The 22134-nt window shown below is 38.9% G+C and overlaps 1 long non-coding RNA gene across 1 annotated transcript; it reads right to left on the bottom strand.

Annotated features, from left to right (window-relative positions):
* Positions 1-1765: 1765 nt before the first annotated feature.
* LOC140503072 (uncharacterized) lies at positions 1766-7628 on the bottom strand. Its single transcript, XR_011966694.1, has 3 exons — positions 7405-7628; positions 2758-2885; positions 1766-2190 (listed from the first exon to the last, which is right to left on the bottom strand). It is a non-coding gene; the product is annotated as an uncharacterized lncRNA (long non-coding RNA).
* Positions 7629-22134: the final 14506 nt, after the last annotated feature.

A 22134-nucleotide genomic window follows, 5' to 3' on the forward strand; every position in this document is an offset into this window, starting at 1 on the left:
TGAGGTGGCGCCAATATTATTGCATGCAAATAAAATCCATGGTCTGATCTACACCCAATGCACCACACCTGGAGTCTTATTAGAACTGGGTTGGATCATGCTTCAAACACTTGCCGTGTGACCTTGAGCAAGTCACATAACACCTCAGAGCCTCTGCTCCCTTTTATTAAATTAGGATAATAATGCCTGCAGGACCTATTTCTGTGAATTGTTATGAGGAACAAATAAGAAAATGTATGCAAAGTGCTTTATTAACCTTAAGGAGCTATATAAATGTCAGCTCTCTCCAAGTAAATTAGACACTTTCAGGCACTGATATTTTCTTCGTGCCCTGGTGGTGCTTTTCTCCTGTCGTAGCTATTTTATACTATTAAATATTTCCAGTAAATGGAGTAGCGGTAATGAATTGTTCCTTCCCTGATTCCTTATCATTATAGACACCCAATATATATTTGTTTAGAAAATGAAGTAACCCATTTCTATTGAAAAGTAGAGACCAACGAATGTTTTCTTATATTACTTGAGAATTGCAGTGCCTTATTTATTTTATTTTCTGACAGTCTTGTTCTTGTCTCCCTTCTCTTGCCTTCTCTTGCCTCCTCCTTCATGAACACTGTGACATGTATTTAATTTTATTCATTTCAACTTAAAAAAAATTTTTGTTCTGAGACTTTTTTTTAAAAAGGAATCTCGTAATTTTTTTTTATTTGTTCCACATTGCCAGGATGTGTTTCAGTTTTCTGTGTCTCTGTGTGTATCTGTGTGTGTGTGCATGTGTGTGTGCACATGTGTGTGCGTGCATGTGTGTGTGCACATGTGTGTGCGTGCATGTGTCTTCCTCTCTGGGTCTCTGTGTCTGTCTCTCTCCCTCTCTCTCCCTCTCTCTTTGTCTCTCTGTCTCTCTCTCTCTGTCTCTGTGTGTGTGTGTGTGTGTGTATGTGTGTGTGTCTCTCTTTGTCTCTCTCTGTCTCTGTCTCTCTGTATTTCTATGTTTCTGTCTCTCTCTGTCTCTGTCTCTGTCTCTCTCTCTCTATCTCTCTCCCTGGTTGAAGGTTTACTCAATTCTCCAAGTGAGAATGATTATGCATTAAGCATGAAACTGAAACACAAGGCATCTGACGGACTATGCCTAGGGGAAGTCTTATAAACTCTGTGTGCTTCAAGGCCTCCTCTCCTTTATGAAAGGAATATTAGACCTGCCTTCCCAGTCCCACAAGGATATCAGAAGGATTCCTGATATGAATAATGTTCTGTGGAATAATTTACCAACTCGAAAGCCTAATCATCATCACTGTGATCTAGTGGGAAGGAATTGGGCTAAAAGTCAGAAGACCAGTTTTTCCCTTCTATAATCTTGAGATCACTAATTTTCATCTTACATGAGGATTATATGTAATTATATACATGGAAGTTCTAAAAACTCTTGGGAGAGATACCGGTCCATAGACACAAACTGCTAATCACTGCAAGCATCAACCTCAGGGCTCATTTCATACCTTGCACGCAGACTTTACTTCAAGTGAAGTGATTCTCACTTCAGGTAAGTAATTCCTATACTCAATCTTCTCCTTTCAGCATGAACATTTCAGTGTCAACTGTGGGAATAAGTGTTGGTTTTTATTAGGTGGCATGACATGAACTCTACCACTTACTTGTCTCAATAAGATAGAATGATATAAAAAAGGCCACACACAAACACAGTGACATGTACAAGAGACAAACTTGCTGCCATTTCTTTTTTATTATTCATCTGATAGGTGCAAGCTGTCTTCCAGTCACCAAATTCATCAGACACTAGAGGTTTTTCAAATTCCCATGTGGAATTCGAGATAACATGCATGATTAATTGCAGAACAACTCAGCCAGGCTCTGTTTTTAGAGGTGCATATAAGACCGTGGTGGCAGCAGATTCTGAGGACATTTTATTATTGTTCATTTTCTAAACACTTTCCTGAGGAGGAACATGACTTGTCTTCCCATTGAAATATATATAATGCAACTTGGGTTTCTGAGATGCAGTAGTGCAATATTTAGCTCTGTCCCATTCATCCACCCCACCTCCTCTCCTCCAGCAGGGGGATCATCAGCAGTCTCATTAAGGGCACTCACAGGCTTCTTTTGTTCTTTGATAAGTCAGCATTTGGAAACTTTACCATGGTAACACTCTGCCACAACTCCTGATTTTCCAACCTGTTGGGATTGACTGTTGTTATATTGGTATACTCAGCTGGTTTTTTAGCTGATACCCCCTAAACAACCTTCCAGTTCTAACTATTTCTAACTTCTAAGTCAATTCCTGCATCTCTGGGTATTGGAATCATGAGAGTCAGGTTCAGAGGAACATTCCAGCCATGAGTTCTCTTCTCATTCGTACAACAAATTTGACAGTTCTAGAGGTGGGCAAGAAAATTCACAAGTTCAATTGTGGATCCCTTCAGTGGGTTTGGGGAAAATCCCCCTGGGTATTGGTTTCATTTGGATTGGGAATTCAAGGGACTTGTGTCCTTCCTCTGTCCATTTGCCTCTTCTCAATCCTACCCATTCTTTGGGTCTAAGTTCTGCTTTCTCCACAGTGCTTTCCCCAGCTTGCCACTCCAAGCTATCTTGATCTCCTTTGCTATACTTTTGTATTTGGGGAGTGATCATCTCTTTAGGTCATCAAGTTCTATAAATTTTTACCTTCAAAATATCCCACTCAAGTGCCCCTTCATTGTCATTCCTACACTATAGCTATTTGACACCTACATGTCCTCTCACCTGGGCTACTATGACTGCCTCCTAATTGGTTTCTCTGCCTCCATTTCTGCTTCTCTCCACTCCATCCTTCATACTGATGTTGGAGCCGTCTTCTTAATGCACAAGTCTGAGGATGACACTGTCACGTTCTACCAAAACAACAACAAATAAGTAAATTGTTTTTCTGTTTGTTCTTCGTTCTCAAGGAGGACCATGACATCAACTTGAAGTTGACTTTGATTTGAGTGAGAGAGGAGTGTGCAAGATCACCACCCTTACTTTCTCTTGCAGAGACTTCTGGGTTCAGTGGCCAGATATTCATCAGGACAACTTGAGGTGGCCCTGGATGCAATGGGAGACCCTGACCCTTTTACGATAAGGTCTTTTCAGGTTCTCACTTTAAGAGAGATAATACCCATTCAGTGAATAGTCTTCTTTAAGTAGTTAATTCAAGGGATGGGACAGTGAGATGGTGCAGTAGGTAGAGCACCAGTGCAGGAGTCAGGAGGACCTGAGTTCAAATCTCACCTCAGACACTTGACACTTACTAGCTGGGTGACCTTGGGCAAGAAACTTAATCTCAATTGCCTCCTTCTCGCTCATCTCCAGTCATCCTGATGACTATCTGGTCACTGGATTCATATGGCTCTGGAGGAGAAGTGAGGCTGGTGACCTGCACAGCCCTGCCTCACTCAAAACAAAGTCAAGTGCAAGTCATGTCATTATTTCTCTGATGACATGGTCTTCTTAGGCAACAAAGGATGAACATACTCAAGGGATAGCCCCTTTAATTACAACAATATCATACTGGGAGGGGAAGACCCTCAGGGTTCCTGACCGAAAGAGAAAGTCACTATTTAGTATTTCCATTCCCTATGTGGCAGGAGGGCAGGGACCTATTATCCAATCTATGAACTCCTGAGTAAATTAGGCTTAAGGCATGGCCTTGGAGAAAGAAATTTAGCCAGTAAACCCAAAGGAAAAAAACCCAAAGGAAAAAAGGCAGTCTTTGGCCATTAAAGTATACCTTCCCCTGAGCAGAGCACCCCCAGGTAAGGAAGCAGAGAAGAGGAGAGGACCTGATGAGACATTAGCCCAGAAGTGCAAGGTCTCTCATTGCATCCTGGGCCATCTCCAATTGTCTTGATCAATATCTAGCCACTGGAGTCAGATGACTCTGTAGGAGAAATTGAGGCTGGTAACCTTGCATAGCCCTCCCTCACTCCAATCAAAGTTAACTGCAAGTCATATCATCATCTCCCTGATGTCATGGTCCCCTTCAAGAATGAAGGACAAACATAAATAAATAAATAAATGTTTCTTAGACACCTACTGTGGGCCAGGCCCTGTGCTAAAGCACTAGAAAAGAGAGGCAGAAGGTAGTCCCTGTACTCAAAGAGTTTACAATATTTTTTTGATATTTTTTCCCCAATTACATGTTATTTTTTTAACATTTTTTAAAGTTTTGAGTTCCAAATTCTATCCCTTCATCTCTTCTCCTCTCCCTGAGATGGTAAGCAATTCATTATCCTTTTATAGATGTATAATCATGTAAAATATTTCCATATTGGTCATTTTGTGTAAGAAGACTTGAATTAAAAAAAGAATGAAAGAAAGTGAAAAATATCATACTTCAGGCTGTATTCAGACAGTATCAGTTCTTTCTCTAAAGATGGATAGCATTCTTTATAATGAGTCCTTTGGGATTGTCTTAGAATATTGTATAATTGAGAATAGGTGAGATATTCATGATTCTTCACTCTATAATATTGCTGTTATTGTGTATAGCATTCTCCTGGTTCTGCTCATTTCACTTTGCATTCATGTTCATATAAGTCTCTCCAGGATTTTCTGAAATCTGCCTGTCTGTTATTTCTTACAGCACAATAATGTTCCATCATAATCATATATCATAGCTTGTTCAGTCATTCCCCAATTGACGGGCATCCTTTCAATTTCCAATTCTTAGCTACCACAAAAGGAGCTGCTATAAATATTTTTGTATGAATAGATCCTTTCCCTTTTTTTTTTTTTAAGTCTTTGGGATATAGACATAATGGTGGTATTGCTGGATCAAAGGGTATACACAGTTTTATAGCCCTCTGGGCATAGGTCCAAACTGAAGAGTTTACAATCCAATGGGGAAAAAAAAAAAAAAACTTTCAACAGCTTCTCACTTCCAACTGAATTAAAATTCAGACTCATAGACTCTAGATCTGACAGAGACCTTAGATACCATCTAATTCAAAACTCTCATTTTTCAAGTGAAGAAGCTGAGAAGTTAAGTAAAATGTTCAAGTCCACCAAGCAGCAAAACAAGGTTTGAACCCTGGTTCTCTGATATAGTATGTGGGTTTGTTCCTTTACACCATCTATTCAAAGACCCTCTCACTCTTATTTCAGTTTACATTTTTAGTCTCCTTTCCTTTTCTCCCCTTCACATACTCTAAGTCCCTGCCACACTGGACAATTTCCTGTCCCCTCATTTAGTCCTGTCATCTCTTATTTCCATGACTGCATACCTGCCACCTCTCATATCTAGAATTTAAGATTACTATATTCCACTGGGTAAAATACTGTCATGTCATAATATCCATGAAGCCTGGTCCAATTCCCCCAAGTAGAAGTTATCTATCCATTTTCTAATTTTTCACCCTCTTTGAAACTTTCGTATGCTTTTATCATGGTATAACTTGTATTTTTGTTTATCTATGTCTTATAGTCACTGCTAAGTTACAATCATTCTGACGACTGTCTTGGCCCATTTTTAGATCCCTAGTACCTATAAAAATGATTTATAAAGTATATATCAATGAATTTGCAATCTTGTTGGCAGACGCAGACAGCAAACCACTCATACCTCCTCATACAGTGCAATTTTTGTTCATGTTCTGCCATAAATTCTCTACAGAAAGTTCATACAGTGCACCAAAATGTTTTCTTTGGATTTTGAAATGTTTTGTAAATATCAGCATGTCACCAAAAACACTCAGGCTCTTCTCTTATTCTTCATATTTTCTGCATGAATCCCCTACTTTTCTAGTCACACATGCCTTTATAATAGGTATGACTGCAAATCACTGCTATATAGCATTTGAAAGCATACAAAACATTTTCCTCACAACAATCCTAAGAGATAGGTAATGGAAATATTTTTCACTTAATTTTAAAAAAGAGGAAACTGAAACTCTGAGATGTCAAAGACTTTCGTCCAAAGGTTTCTGCCCAGCTTTAGGAAGACACTCATTTCTTGGGGTTCAGAATTCAGTAGGTCTATTCTGCACACTACAGAATAGGATCAAAGGAAAAATACTGGCTTAAAAGTCAGAGACTTTTTCATCTAATCTCTGTCTCTTATAGTTACTGTCCATAAGACCTAGTAGCATTCATTTAACCTTCCTGGGGCTCAATTTCCTCATCTGCAAATGAGATGGGTGCACTAGATGACACTTAAAGTCCCTTCCAGCTATAGATCTCTGGTCCTATAATTCTGTCGTTTATCTCAGGGTCTTAGAACATTGATAAGTGCTCTTACCAAAACACCATTATGCCTCCCCCAAAATAGCTCACATTTTTAAAAATGTTTTAATGTTGACAAAGTACTTACCTAGCATTCAGAATGCAAAGTGTAAGGAGAAGCATGCATTTGAATATTAAATATATTAATTCCACGAACATCCTAGTCGTGATGGGGACTAAAACAGCTGAGTTACGTCATGCAAAAATTCCCAGTGTATTTTCAGAACAAAGGAAATGCAAACAAGCCAGATGTATCTACTCTGGTATCCAACCCAGACTTATCCTCCACTTCCCTTTCTTCCACCAGACCACCCCTCCCCCCCACACACACACACTGCCCAGGCTCCTACCCCTCCACCGCTCCCTCTCTCCCTCCCCTAAACAGCACTAAATTGTTTCCTGATGGTTTGATTGTTTCCTCTCTAATACCTTGCATGATATAATTATTTGAAGCAATTCAATAGAAGAAAAATGCTAATGTTTCTTTAATTTTTATCTTTGCTTCTCTGAGACTATTATCTATGGAAAATGTTAAGAATTGCCATTTTCTTGTTCCATTTAAATTATTTCCATTGATGTGTTTATTGGAAAACAGATTTTGGAGTAGAAAGTGATTTATTCTGAGACTGTTATAACTTCAAATTATCTTTTTTTAGATAACGGATATTTTAAACTGCATGTATATGTGTGTGAGTATGTATACATACATATATACATATATGTGTATGTATATATACATATATATTTGATATATGTAATGTTACATGATTTTTTTTAATGACTAAATTTCCTAAACAAGGTAGAGCAATTAGCCCATTAATTAGTAAAAAAAAATAGATGAGGGGTGACAGAGGAGAATTATACATTAATAAGATAAGTTCTTATGTGGACCTCTGGGGACATTAGCAGGAAAACACACTTCGGAGTACTTGGATAAGGATGAAAGAAGTAAGAAAAGGAACTGAGATTATTTTAAATTATACTACATACTGCCCAGTCGGAGGAGAAAATGGATAATGAGTTCCTATTACAGATCACAAAACTGGCACAAAAACAAAATATAGTGGAAGGAGACTTCAAATTACTAAGATATCTGTCAGGAGTTTAATTCTATTAAAAAACAATGAAACTGATAAATTCTCAACTTACCTACTTGCTATGTTTAAAAGCAACGACCCCAACATACACAAGAGAAGCTGCTGTACGGATTCTTAGATGTGTTTTTCTAAAAGGAAAGACAACTTTTGAGGAATCAACAATCACTTTAATCATGCACATATATCATTCACTTAGTTCAGGGGGAAAAGTCAGCACGCTGAACTTCTGAGAGATCAACAGAGCTTACAATTCTCTGAGCTTAAGCAATATATACATCATAGATCTAGAGACAGATTCAGCTGTTTGACTATTACATACAGGCATAGTTACCAGAGAGAGAAGCACCAACATCTGGATTTTCAAAGCCAGGGGTTTCCTTGGCAGATGCTCAGTCTCATCTGGCCAAATAAATACTTCCAATGAGTTAACCCCAAAGTAAAACCTCACCTCAGAGTATTTATACATTTTTCAGAACCAGAGGGCTTCACAATCCTTGAGAACCAGTGCCTCATTAGAAAATTAGCAAAAAGTATGGACCTCCCCTAATCAAGTTTCCCTCAACATTCAGGCCCATTAATGGGTGGGGAAGATCATTAACTCTCTGAATAACATTGCACTATGTCATCCTTCAACATTTTCAAAAATATGCCTTAGAATATAGAGAAGTAGGGGGCAGAGCCAAGATGGTGGAGTAGAAAGATGCACATACTCTAGCTCTTCCCCCACAGCTCATAAAACACCTGTAAAGTATGACTCTCAACAAATTATACAGCAGCAGATGTCACAGAACAATGGAGTGGAGGAGACTTCCAGCCCAGGGTGACCTGGAAGGCTGATGGGAAAGATCTGTTGCACTGGACACAGAGTGGAGCATGGCCCAGCTTGGGCCATGCTGCACCAGGAGGAGCACAATCAGAGCAGGCCTCGGAGACAGAATCCTCAGCATCAGCAGTGGTTCTCAGATCCCTCAATCCACAGGTGACAAAGACACTTCAAAGGTCAGTGAGAAGGTTTTTCACATTAAAGACAAGTTAACAGGGTCCTTCCCTAGTCCTGGTCGCAAGAGGTGGCATCAGCAGCAACAGCAGCAGTGGGTGGTGGCTGTGGTAGCCATGGTAGTCAGCAGTCAGCATCCCTTGTTAGAGCCCTCAGCTTAAAAACCCTAGGGGAATTGAACAACTAATCAAAATCCAACAAGGGAGCAAACTCTTCTCCCTTCATTGAGCCAACATGGAGGAACTGAGAACTTACAGGTCCTCAGAGTATACCCTACTCTTGACAAAGGACCCAAAAGTCAAGTAACTGGTTGGGAAAATGCCCAAAAAAGGAGAAAAAAAAAATAATACTATAGAAGGTTACTTTCTTGGTGAACAGGTATTTTCTCTCATCCTTTCAGATGAGGAAGAACAATGTTTACCATCAGGAGAAGACATAAAAATCAAAGCTTCTGCTTCCCAAACATCCAAAATAAATATGCAATGGATTCAGGCCATGGAAGAGCTCAAAAAGGATTTTGAAAATCAAGTAAGAGAGGTGGAAGAAAAATTGGGAAGAGAAATGAGAGAGATGCAAGAAAATCATGAAAAGTGAGTCAACAGCTTGGTAAAAGAGACCCAAAAAATGTGAAAGAAAATAACACCTTTAAAAACAGGCCAACTCGATTGACAAAAGAGGTCCAAAAAGCCAATGAGGAAAGAATGCTTAAAAAAGCAAAATTAGCCAAATGGGAAAGGAGGTTCAAAAGCTCACTTAAGAAAATAGTTCTTTAAAAATTAGAATGGAACAGATGAAAGCTAATGACTTTATGAGAAACTAAGAAATTACAAAACAAAACCAAAAAATGAAAAAATAGAAGATAATGTAAAGTATCTCACTGGAAAAACAAGTGGCCTGGAAAATAAACCCAGGAGAGATAATTTAAAAATTATGGAACTACCTGAAAGCCATGATCAAAAAGAGAGCTTAAATATCATCTTTCATGAAATTATCAAGGAAATCTGCCTTGATATTCTAGAACCAGAGGGCAAAATAAATACTGAAATAAAGAATCCACCAAGTGCTTCCTGAAAGAAATCCAAAAAGAAAAACTCCTAGGAACATTGTAGCCAAATTCCAGAGTTCCCAGATCAAGGAGAAAATATTACAAGCAGTTAGAAGGAAACAATTCAAGTATTGTGGAAATGTAATCAAGATAACACAAGATCTAGGATCTTCTACATTAAGGGACTGAAGGGTGCAGAATATGATATTCCAGAAGTCAAAGGAACTAGAATTAAAACCAAGAATCACCTACCCAGAAAAACAGTATAATACTTCAGGGGAAAAAATGGTCATTCAATGAAATAAAGGACTTTCAAGCATTCTTGATGAAAAGACCAGAGCTGAAAAGAAAATTTGACCTTCAAACACAAGAATCAAGAGAAGCATGAAAAGGTAAATAGGAAAGAGAAACCCTAAGGGACTTATTAAAGTTAAACTGTTTACATTCCTACATGGAAAGATAATATTTGTAACTGTTGAAACTTTTCTCAGTATCTGGGTAGTTGGAGGGATTATACATGCACACACACACACACACACACACACGTACACAAATAAATAGAGAGAGAGAGAGAGAGACAGAGAGAGAGAGACAAAGAGAGAGAGAGACAGAGAACACAGGGTGAGTAGAATACGAAGGGATCATATCTAGAAAAATAAAATTAAGAGGTGAGAGAGGAATATATTGGGAGGAGGAATGGAGAAATAGAATGGGGCAAATTATCTCTCATAAAAGAGACAAGAGAAAGCTTTTTCAATGGAGAGAACAGGCGGGAAGGTGAGAGGGGAAAAGTGAAGCTTACTCTCATTACATTTGGCTCAAGGAAGGAATAACATGCACACTTAATTTGGTATGAAAACCTATCTTACACTACAGGAAAGTAAGGGAGAAGAGGATAAGCAGGGTCAGGGGAGATGATGGAAGGGAGGACAATGGGAAAGGGGACTTTTTAGAAGTAAACACTCTTGGGGAGGAACAGGGTCAAAAGAGAGAATAGAAGAAATGGGGGGCAGGATAGGATGGAGGGAAATATAGCTAGTCTTATATAACATGACTACTATGGAAGTCATTTGCAAAACTACACATATGTAGCCTATATTGAATTGCTTGCCTTCCCAATGGTGGGGAGGGAGGAAGGAAGAGAAGTTGGAACTCAAAGTTTTAGGAACAACTGCTGAGAATTGTTTTCACTTACAATTGGGAAATAAGAAATACAGGTAATGGGGTACAGAAATTTATCTTATCCTACAAGACAGGAGAGAAGATGGGGATAAGGGAAGGGAGGGGTGTTAGAAGGGTAGAGCAGATTGGTGGAAGGAGTAATCAGAATTCAAGGCATTTTGGTGTGGGGGGAGGAGAGAGATGAGGAAAAAATTTGGAACTCAAAATTTTGTGGAAATGAATGTTGAAAACTTTAAATAATAAAAAAAAGAATTTAGAATAGATTTCAAAGCATACAGATAAAATACCCGTGGACCCACAACTAGAGACTCTGAAAAGGGATGACCACCCCAGGAAGTTGATATGAAGCAAAAGTAACCAAAGGACTTTTCTTCCTCTTTGTATATAGTGAATTCTCAATACTTGTGCTGAAATAAATTGTCAAGAGACTGTGTGGGGATCTCAGAGAAACCCACTTTCTCTCAGCTCCCCGGATATATCATTTTAGTGGAGACACTGTAGGAAAGAGAAAGGAGAAAGAAAAATTATATATCTTTTAAACCCCCAAAGAGTGTCACAGGCATCATTTGTGAGAGGGCATGTAGAAAATTCAACATTTTAAAAATGTACATTTTAAACAAACTTCAATCAAATTGATTTTAATATATTAATAGAGTAAATTAATTTGTTTTCATTTATTCATACCAAAAGGGTATATATGGCTGGCAATATGTGGCTAAAATAAAGGGCAGAGTTATATATCATTTTTACTCATTTAATGAGAACTTGGAGGGTTGATTTTGAACCTTCATGATAGCAAAGGGCTAATAGCAATCCCTTATTAATGTATTTGCACTGATTTCCATATGTTCCTCTTAATTTCAGACAAATTCATACCCTACTTGAATTATTCTGCTTTATGTGTTTTCCTTTAATTAACTTGCAAGTCTACTTGTTTGAGATCCTGGTATTTCTAATTCTCATTAATATAGGTTTCAAACCATTTTTTCCTCAAACATTTACTCAAAACTTTTATTAACACAGTAAGTTAAATATTACTTTCTGAACTTACTTGGTTTATACATGGTGTGGGAAAGTTCTCTTTTCAGCATTAGGACCTGAGTTTGTGTCCTGGTACTCCCACTTGCTTTTGATAAAATCTTGAAACAGTTATTTATATTTTATTGTACTTAGTATGATTTGACTGGATGAAATCAAAGTTCCTTCTCAGTTGTAAGTCTATGACCCTATGATTTATGCCCGGCTGAGTATTGGAATATACTTTCCCACCATTGAACTCCATCTAATGAAACTAGAAGACACAGAAGAATTATGAGACTTGAATGTTTTTCTTCATATATCCAGCATTGTCCATGAGGAGGAGTATTACTTCAATGAGTCAATATGGGTGGTGTAAAACTGACCTTGGGTTCTTGAAATTTTTGTTAGCTGAATACAAGTCTTGCCTTTCTGCTACACCAGAAAGGTTTCTAGCATAGACAAGGGAATAGATTGTAAGTATGTCCATTACCAGAAGGTTGGACACCAACTGTTGCAACACACACACAACATATATGTACCATAAATGTGTGTACACACTCAGATATACAAATAAAAATAACCATTCAATAAGGAAGGATTTATTAAGCACATATCATGTGTCGGGCACTGTATTAACACCTGGAGATACAACAAAGAGTAAAATAAAGTCCAATGGAAATGAGAACAAAAGGGAAAAAAATTTATAAAAACAAGATTAGTACAGGATAAACTGGAGATAACCAATAGAATGTAGATGCTAGTATTAAGGAGGATCAGAAAAGGATACAGGTGTGTAGATTTAGATGATATAGATGTACATTTCTATATACACCATCCCTTTTCCTATGTTCAGTCATTAAAAAGTTGCCATCTGCAAAAAAAATAGCATCCAAATGGATGAATTAAAGGATCTTTGAATCATTAGAACACATCTATCAATAGCAGTGTACTGTATATTGTGCTATTATTTTGGCCACAAAAATAAGTAAACAAGAAGCCTATTGATCTTCAGTCTGAGCTATTTAATTAACAGTTAAATTAAGACTTCAGGGTTTATTGAGTGGTGGCTTGAGAGGTCAGAGGGTATGAAATCTGTTATGTTACTATTTTGATGATTTTATCCATGCATACACCCACAATTTCTTCTCTTTGAATATTTAACATGTCCAGAATAATAGAATCATAAGGCTGCAGAACTAGAAAAAATCTGAGAGATAATATACTCTAATTACTCATTTTACAGATAATAAACCTGAGAGGTTAAGTAGCTTACTGTAAAAATAATAGTAACTACAACAATGAGGATAATCTCATCACCTGTAGCCCCAGTGCAATGCCCACAGTAGCCACTATGGATATGTGAGCATATTTTTGTGGTAAATCAGCAAAATATAAACTCTCTTTCTCAAAGACAAAAACAAAATATTTATTCAGATATCAGAAAGCCAATTCCACCATGATAACAATGAAGATCATACACATTACCAATGGAGGAAGGACCACCATTCCCAAGTCTTTTCTCTGTCAGGTCTTCCCACAAACAAGCTCCCTTAGGCAAAATCTCTCCCTCTCACACTCATGCTAGCTGCTCTGCTCTGCCTGCTTTCTCTCTCTCTCTCTCTCTCTCTCTCTCTCTCTCTCTCTCTCTCTCTCAGCTCCACCTCCTCTTTCTTCCTCCTGTACCCTTCCAGCTCCACCCATTCATCAAGTTCTCCCCACCATCACTTCATGTGATTCAGGCTGTAGACTGGGCCAAAGTTCAAAGTAGATCACATGAGCTTATTAATGGATAGGAAGATCTTCAAATTCCCTTACCATTACATCACCCAGCCAAGCATGTTTTGGAAGGGAATGCTGAGAGGAACATCAATATGCCTTAGTGATAATTTCATCATTCAGAAAGCAGACAGTGGAAATTATATTTTTGATGTGTTTGTGATTCTTACTAACAGAGAGGAATTCACTGCTGGGGAGAAATGATACAAATTTTGGGGAGAACTACTGCATCCTAAAATTTGTTATGAAGGAGCGTAATTCCTGGCATAGAATGACATGCATTCTTAATGTTGGCAAAGCAGTTTTGAAAAAGTTCTGAGGAAAAATTAACAATAGATGCATTTCCAGTAAGATCAGGGGTGAAACAAGGATGTCCATTATCACCACAGTTATTCAATATGGTACTAGAAATGTTAGCTTTAGCAATAACAGAAGAAAAAAATTGAAAGAATTAGAATAAGCAAAGAAGTATTCACTCTTTTCAGATGATATGATGATTTACTTAGAGAATCCTAGAGAATCAAGTAAAAACCTACTTGAAATAATTAACAACTTTGACAAAGTTGCAGACAAAATGAATCCATACAAATCACCTGCATTTCTATATATTACTAACAAAGTCCAACAGCAAGAAATAGAAAGAGATATCCCAATTAAAGCTATGGTAGATACTATAAAATATCTGGGATTCTACCTGCCAAAATAAATCCAGGGACTATATGAACACAATTATAAAACATTTTTTGCACAAATAAGGTCAGATCTAAGTAAACAGAAAAGCATAAGTTGCTTGTGGGTAGGCTGAGCTAATATAACATAAATGACAATTCTACTTAAATTAATTTACTTATTCAATTCTATACCAATCAAACTACCAGAAAATTATTTTCTCGAGCTAGAAAAAATAATATCAAACTTCATCTGGAAGAACAAAACATCCAGAATATCCAGGAATTAATGAAAAGTAATGCTAGGAAAGGTGACTTAGCCCTACCAGATCTCAAATTGTATTATAAAGCAGCAATCATCAAAATCACTTGGTACTGGCTAAGAAATAGAGAGGTAGACCAGTGGAATGGGTTAGGTATGTAAGACACTGTAGTCAATGAATATAGCAGACTACTGTTTGATAAACCCAAGGATTCCAGCTTCTGGGATAAGAACTCACTGTTGACAAAAACTGCCAGAAAAACTGATATGTGGTGAAAACTGGGCATAGATCAATGCCTGATACTGTGCACAAGAATAAAGTCCAAATGGACACATGATCTAGGTATAAAGGCTGATACTATATACAAAATAGGGGAGCAAGTCAGATTTATGGAGAATGGAGAAATTTATGACCAAACAAGAGATAGAGAACATTATGAAGTGCAAAATGAATACTTTTGATTACATTAAATTGAAAAGTTTTTGCACAAACAAACTGAATGCAACCAAGATTAAGAGGGAAGCAGAAAACTGGGAAAGAATTTTTCAAGTGGTGCCTAAAATATACAGAGAACTGAGTCAAATTTACAAGAACACAAGTCATTCTCCAATTGATAAATGGTCAAAGTATATGAACAGGCAATTTTCAGAGGAAGAAATGAAAGATATCTATAGTCATATGAAAAAATCTTAATCACTGTTGATTATAGAAATGCAAATCAAAACAACTCTGAGGTGCCATATCACATATTTCAAATTGGCTAATATGACAAAACAGGAAGATGATAAATGTTGGAGAAGATATGGGAGAGTTAGAACACTGATTCTTTGCTGGTGTAGTTGTGAGTTAATCTAAACATTCTGGAGAGTGATTTGGAACTATGCCCAAAGGGTTACAAAAATGTGCATACCCTTTGACCCAGCAATATCGCTTCTAGGAATATATCCCAAAGAGATCTTAAAAAATGGGAAAAAATCCTACATGGACAAAAATATTTATTACAACTCTCTTTATGATGGCCAAGAACTGGAAATCAAGGGGATGTCCATTAATTGGGGAATGGCTGAATAAGTTGTGGTACATGAATGTAGTGGAATACTATTGTGCTATAAGAAATGATGAACAAGAAGACTTCAGAGAGGCCTGGAAAGTCTTATGTGAACTGATGCTGAGTGAAAGGAGCAAAACCAGGAGAACTCTGTAAACAGCAACAACCACAGTGTGCAAGAATTTTTTCTGGTAGACTTAAAACTTCATTGCAATGCAAGATCTTAAAAAATTCCCTATGGTCTTTTAAAGGCAAAATGCTTTCCATATCCAGAGAAAGAACTATGGAATTCAACTGCAGATTGTAGCAGGTCATTTTCTTTTGTATTACATTTTGGTTTGTTATATGATTTCTCCCATTCATTTTAATTCTTCTACACAACATGACTGGTAAAATGTATTTAATAGGAATGTATGGATAGAATCCATATAAAATTGTCTGCCATCTTAAGGAAGAAGGTGTGAGTTGGGGGGATGGAGAGGGAAGGAAAGAAAAAATCTAGGTTGTATGGTAGCAGTTGTGGAACACTGAAAATAAATAAATAAGTGAATAAAGAAATAAAAGAAATGATGAACAAGAACACTTCAGAAAGGCCTGGAAGGACTTACATGAACTGCTGCCGAGTGAAAAGAATAGAACCTGGAGAACATTGTACACAGCAACAGCCACAAAGTGTGAGGAATTTTTCTTGTAGACTTAGCATTTCACAGCAATTAAGGACCTAAAATATTTCCAAAGGACTCTTGAGGCAAAACGCCATCCATATCCAGAGTAAGAACTATGGAAAAGGAATTCAAGAATGAAGCAGAATATTTTGTCTTGCGTTATGTTATGTTTCGATTTTTTTTCTCATGGTTTCCCTCATTCATTTTAATTCCTCTGTGCAACATGACTAATGTGAAAACATGCTTAATAAGAATATATGTATAGAAACCATATAAAATTGCATGCCATCTCAGGGAGGGAGGAGGAGAGGAAGAGGGAGAAAATCTAAGACATATGGAAGTGATTGTAGAAAAATGAAAACAAATAAATTAATTTTAAAAAAGGAAAAATCATCAAGAGTCCATGGACTAAAATACTTCGGAGAAGTCAAGTAGGATGGTAGAGGTCCTTGAATCCATGACATCTTGTGAATATGAGTTTAAGGAACTGGATGTGTTTAGCCTGGAGAAAAGAAGAGTTGGAGGAACATGGTATCTGTCTTCAAGTATTTGAAAAACTATCAGATGGCAGAGGGATTAGACCTATGTTTGGACCCAGAGAGCTAGACCAGGAGCACTAGGTAGAAGTTGCAAAGAAGCTAATTTAGGTTTAATGTCAGGAAAAACTTCCTAATAGTTGTTGTTGAGTTTTTTCAGTTGTGTCTGATTCTGTGTGACCTATTTGAGGTTTTCTTGGCAAAGATACTGGAGTGGTTTGCCATTTCCTTCTCCAGTTCATTTTACAGATGAGAAAACTGAGATGAGCAGCATGAAGTGATGTGTCCAAGGTCACATAGTGTCTGACATCTGATTTGAACTCTGGTCCTCCTGACTCCAGGACTGGTGCTCTATTCACTAGACTCTCTAGCTGTCCTCCTAACAGTTGGAGTTGACTTCATCAAGAGATGATCCCCTCTCCTTGGAGGTTTCCAAGTCTGCAGAGCTAGAGACCTAGCAGAAAAAATAAAGTAAAATTGCACAGAAAGAAGTTAAGTTCCATATCATCCTGGCATCCTGTCTACTACTAGAGTGGTCCTGAGAATGCTTTCAGTGAGCTTGCAGAAGATAAGTTTGCATCCTAATGCTTTTTTCACCAATAAAAAAGCAGTTGCTTTATATGTTTTATATGAAGGCATATAAAGTCTGCAGAACAAGAAATTTAAGAGAACAATAGGAGGATAGGGACTTGTCTTAAAACTGTATCTGAACTCCATTAAACAATATGAGAGTGATTTTGAGAAAATGGTAAAAAGCACTCATTTTAACCACCTGAGCAAGTGCCTGTAGAATATTAAATGTAAAAGAACAAAAGGAAATAATAAACTGTCCTCAGAACTATGTGAATTCCATCAAAAAGGATCAAAATGAGTGATAATGATAAAATAACAGCTGGCATTTGTAAAATGCTTTAAATTGTTGCTATTGAGTCATTTCAGGCATGTTCAATTCTTTGCTGCCCCATTTGGGGCTTTCTGGGGAAAAAATGCTGAAGTGTTTTGCCATTTCCTTCTCCAACTCATTTTATAGAAGAGGAAACTAAGGAAAACAGGGTTAAATGACTTACCCAGGGTTATATAGCCAGGAAACTCCTGAGGTCAGACTTGAACTCAGGAAAAATGAGTCTTTATCCACTACACCACTGAGCTGCCCCTCAAAAAAAATTAGATATTTTATAACCTTTGAGCTTAACAACTTCCTGTGAGGTACTATAATGCTCATTTCTTAGATGAAAAACCTTTATTCAACATCTTCCATGCAAGTCCTACCCCAGTACTTCCTAGGGCAGAAGAAGGAGCAGGGGAGGAGAGGGGTGGTCAGTGAAAGTAAAACTGGGTTCTTGAAGATTTTGCCAGCTGGATTCAAACTTTGCCTTCCTGCCATGTTTAGGAAGATTTCTTGCCTGGATAGGATAACGAACCATTCAGCATTTTCGTAGTCCAAGGACCATGTTGGTTAAGTTTGGAGAAACCATTCACCAGGAGGTTAGACACATGGGGAATATATACTTTTTCTTCTTCCATGCCAGTGAATCTACTTAGGCATGGAGATGTTGCCTTCTGAAAATGAATTGCAGATAGTGGTTGAATCTAGGTCTCTTTCTCCTGACTCTAAGATTGAGGACCTTTTCTCTATACATGGCTGCTTCCCTAGACCTCACAACTAGTTAGTGACAGAGCTCGGTCAATGTTATTTATACTTCCCCAAACTTGTTTCAAATTTATACCCTCAGTTCATAGAAACTCTAAGTTGAAAAGTAGGCTGGAGATTATTGTTTGCAAACATTTAGATCCATCCATGGTTTTTGAACAGCTAGGTAGCACAGAGACTAGAGCATTCAGACACTTAGTAGCTGTGTGACCCTGGGCAAGTCACTTAGCCCTTTTTATCTGTTTCCTTATCTGTAAAGTGAGCTGGAGAAGGAAATGGCAAACCACTTCAGTCTCTGCCAAGAAATTCCCAAATGGGGAGAGGATTCTGGGAAGATGTAGAGTAGGTCTGAAAATTCCAATCTCTCAAGATTCTTCCTGACAGGGGCGGAGCCAAGATGGCGGAGTAGAAAGACGCACATACACATAGCTCCGAACCCACAACCCACAGAACGTCTAGAGGGGACCAACTCACGGCAAATTCTGCACCCAGAGGCCACGGAATATTGGAGCAAGGGAGATTTCTGTTCCGGAGGTACCTGCAAACCTCTCGTGGGGGGTCCTTCGCGCTGTGGACTGGGCACCGGGACTGGGAGCTGAGGGCAGCCCTGCCACGGCCACGGCACCGAGATGAAAAGATCCGAGCAGGCTTTGGGGACGGGATCTCCAGCGGCCACGCGGGTCCCTCGACCCACAGAGGGACCTGCAAACCTCTCGCAAAAGGTCCGTCGCTCTGCAGACGCGGAGCCCAGCCCAGCCCAGACCTGCTGCGGCCACGGCACCAAGAGAAACAGACCCGAGCAGGCTTCAGGGACGGGATCGTCAGCGGCCGCACAAGTCCCTCCGCCCACAGGTGACAGGGGTCGGTGAGAGAGTCTCTTTGGTGGGTCGAGAGGGGAGTGGGGTACCCCCATGATTCAGCCCCCCTGGGAGGTAGAAGCTGAGAGGCAGCTGCAGACAGGGGCTCCCCAAGCGGGTGGGAGCCTGGATCCATTGTGGAAGGTCTGTGCATAAATCCCCTGAGGGAACTGAGACTGAGGGGGAGCCCTGCCCCAACCTGACCTCCTGAACTTAATCTCACACTGAATAGCAGCCCTGCCCCCGCCAAAAGCCCTAAGGCTGGAAGCAGCATTTGAATCTCAGTCCCCAAACGCTGGCTGGGAGGATCAGGAGGCAAAGTGGGTGTGAGGAGAATATTCAGAGGTCAAGTCACTGGCTGGGAAAATGCCCAGAAAAGGGAAAAGAAATAAGACTATTGAAGGCTACTTTCTTGGAGAACAGGCATTTCCTCCCTTCCTTTCTGATGAGGAAGAACAATGCTTACCATCAGGCAAAGACACAGAAATCAAGGATTCTGTGTCCCAGCCCACCCAAGGGGCTCAGGCCATGGAAGAGCTCAAAAAGACTTTTGAAAATCAAGTTAGAGAGGTGGAGGAAAAACTGGGAAGAGAAATGAGAGAGATGAAAGAAAAGCATGAAAAGCAGATCAGCTCCCTGCTAAAGGAGACCCAAAAAAATGTTGAAGAAATTAACACCTTGAAAACTAGCCTAACTCAATTGGCAAAAGAGGCTCAATAAGCCAATGAGGAGAAGAATGCTTTCAAAAGCAGAATTAGCCAAATGGAAAAGGAGATTCAAAAGCTCACTGAAGAAAATAGTTCTTTCAAAACTAGAATGGCACAGATGGAGGGTAAGGACTTTGCGAGAAAGCATGATATCACAGAACAAAGAGAGAAGAATGGAAAAATGGAAGATAATGTGAAATAGCTCATTGGAAAAACAACTGACCTGGAAAATAGATTCAGGAGAGACAATTTAAAAATTTTAGGACTACCTGAAAGCCATTATCAAAAGAAGAGCCTAGACATCATCTTCCATGAAATTATCAAGGAAAACTGCCCTGAGATTCTAGAACCAGAGGGCAAAATATTCAAGGAATCCACAGAACACCGCATGAAAGAGATCCAAAAAGAGAAACTCCTAGGAACATTGTGGCCAAATTCCAGAGTTCCCAGGTCAAGGAGAAAATATTGCAAGCAGCTAGAAAGAAACAATTCAAGTATTGTGGAAATACAATCAGGATAACACAAGATCTTGCAGCCTCTACATTAAGGGATCGAAGGGCATGGAATAGGATATTTCAGAAGTCAAAGGAACTAGTACTAAAACCAAGAATCATCTACCCAGCAAAACTGAGTATAATACTTCAGGGGAAAAAATGGTGTTTCAATGAAATAGAGGATTTTCAAACATTCTTGATGAAAAGACCAGAGTTGAAAAGAAAATTTGACTTTCAAACACAAGAATGAAGAGAAGCATGAAAAGGTGAACAGCAAAGAGAAGTCATAAGGGACTTACTAAAGTTGAACTGTTTACATTCCTACATGGAAAGACAATATTTGTAACTCTTGAAACATTTCAGTATCTGGGTACTGGGTGGGAGTACACACACACACATGCACACATGCACACATACATAGAGGCAGAGTGCACAGAGTGAATTGAAGAGGATGGGATCATATCTTAAAAAAAAATGCAATCAAGCAGTGAGAGAGAAATATATTAGGAGGAGAAAGGTAGAAATTGAATGGGGCAAATTATCTCTCATAAAAGAGGCAAGCAAAAGACTCATTAGTGGAGGGATAAGGAGGGGAGGTGAGAGAAAAACATGAAGTCTACTCTCATCACATTCCACTAAAGGAAAGAATAAAATGCTCACTCATTTTGCTAGGAAAACCTATCTCACAATACAGGAAAGTGGGGGACAAGGGGACAAGCAGGGTGGGGGGGATGACAGAAGGGTGGGCATGGGGAGGAGAATGCAATTCAAGGTCAACACTCATGGGGAGGGATAGGATCAAAAGAGAATAGAAGTAATGGGGGACAGGATAGGATGGAGGGAAATATAGTTAGTCCTATACAACACAACTATTATGGAAGTCATTTGCAAAACTACACAGATTTGGCCTATATTGAATTGCTTGCCTTCCAAAGGGAAGGGGTGGAGAGGGAGGGAGGTAAAGAAGTTGGAACTCAAAGTGTTAGGATCAACTGTAATGTTCTTACCACTAGGAAATAAGAAATACAGGTAAAGGGGTATAGAAAGCTATCTGGCCCTACAGGACAAAAGAGAAGACGGAGACAAGGGCAGAGAGGGATGATAGAAGAGAGAGTAGATTGGTCACAGGGGCAATTAGAATGCTTGGTGTTTGGGGGGAGGAGGGAATAAAAGGGGAGAAAATTTGTAACCCAAAATTTTGTGAAAATGAATGTTAAAAGTTAAAAAAAAAAAAAAGATTCTTCCTGACAAAAGAGATTAAACAGTGCCTCAGGGCAAACATAAAGTGGTAAAAATAAATGAGTATGGGCAGAAGTAGTAGTGGTCCTTCTGGGATAATCAGAGACCTGAAGAAAAATTCCAGGATGAGGTTTGGTTACTGTGAAGGGATACCTCCCAGGCTAAGGATAACTTAAAACAACAAACAGGAAACCCTAGGGATTCCTAGGCTTGAAGGCTGCTTTAACCCCAACCACAAGAACTTCTACTCAAGGGACAGTAAGAGATGTTGGGAGTCTGATCCAAAGAAGTCTGAGGGAACCTCTGCTGAAAAAGAATGCCATACCCAGTTAAGCTGTGGAGATGTGGCCAGGGGAAAGAAGGAACCAGCACATGCCTGGTGAGAGCAGAAGCAGTGGGCTGGGGAAACCACTGATTGTGGGCAAGTACAGGAGGCGAGAGGTCTTGGTTTCAGTTCCAGGCCAGAGGGAAGAACTGAAAGCAAATCTGAGTCCAAAGGCACCATCTGCCATATTCCAGGACTAAAGTGCTTGCAAAAATTAATCTGCTTCAAAATTAAAACAAAATGCACAGGCAAAGGAAAAAGAATTCAACCACAGAGAGTTACTATAGGAATAGAGAAGATCAGGGTTTA

Source organism: Notamacropus eugenii, chromosome 5 (genome assembly GCF_028372415.1).
Source record: "Notamacropus eugenii isolate mMacEug1 chromosome 5, mMacEug1.pri_v2, whole genome shotgun sequence".
NCBI lineage: Eukaryota > Metazoa > Chordata > Mammalia > Diprotodontia > Macropodidae > Notamacropus > Notamacropus eugenii.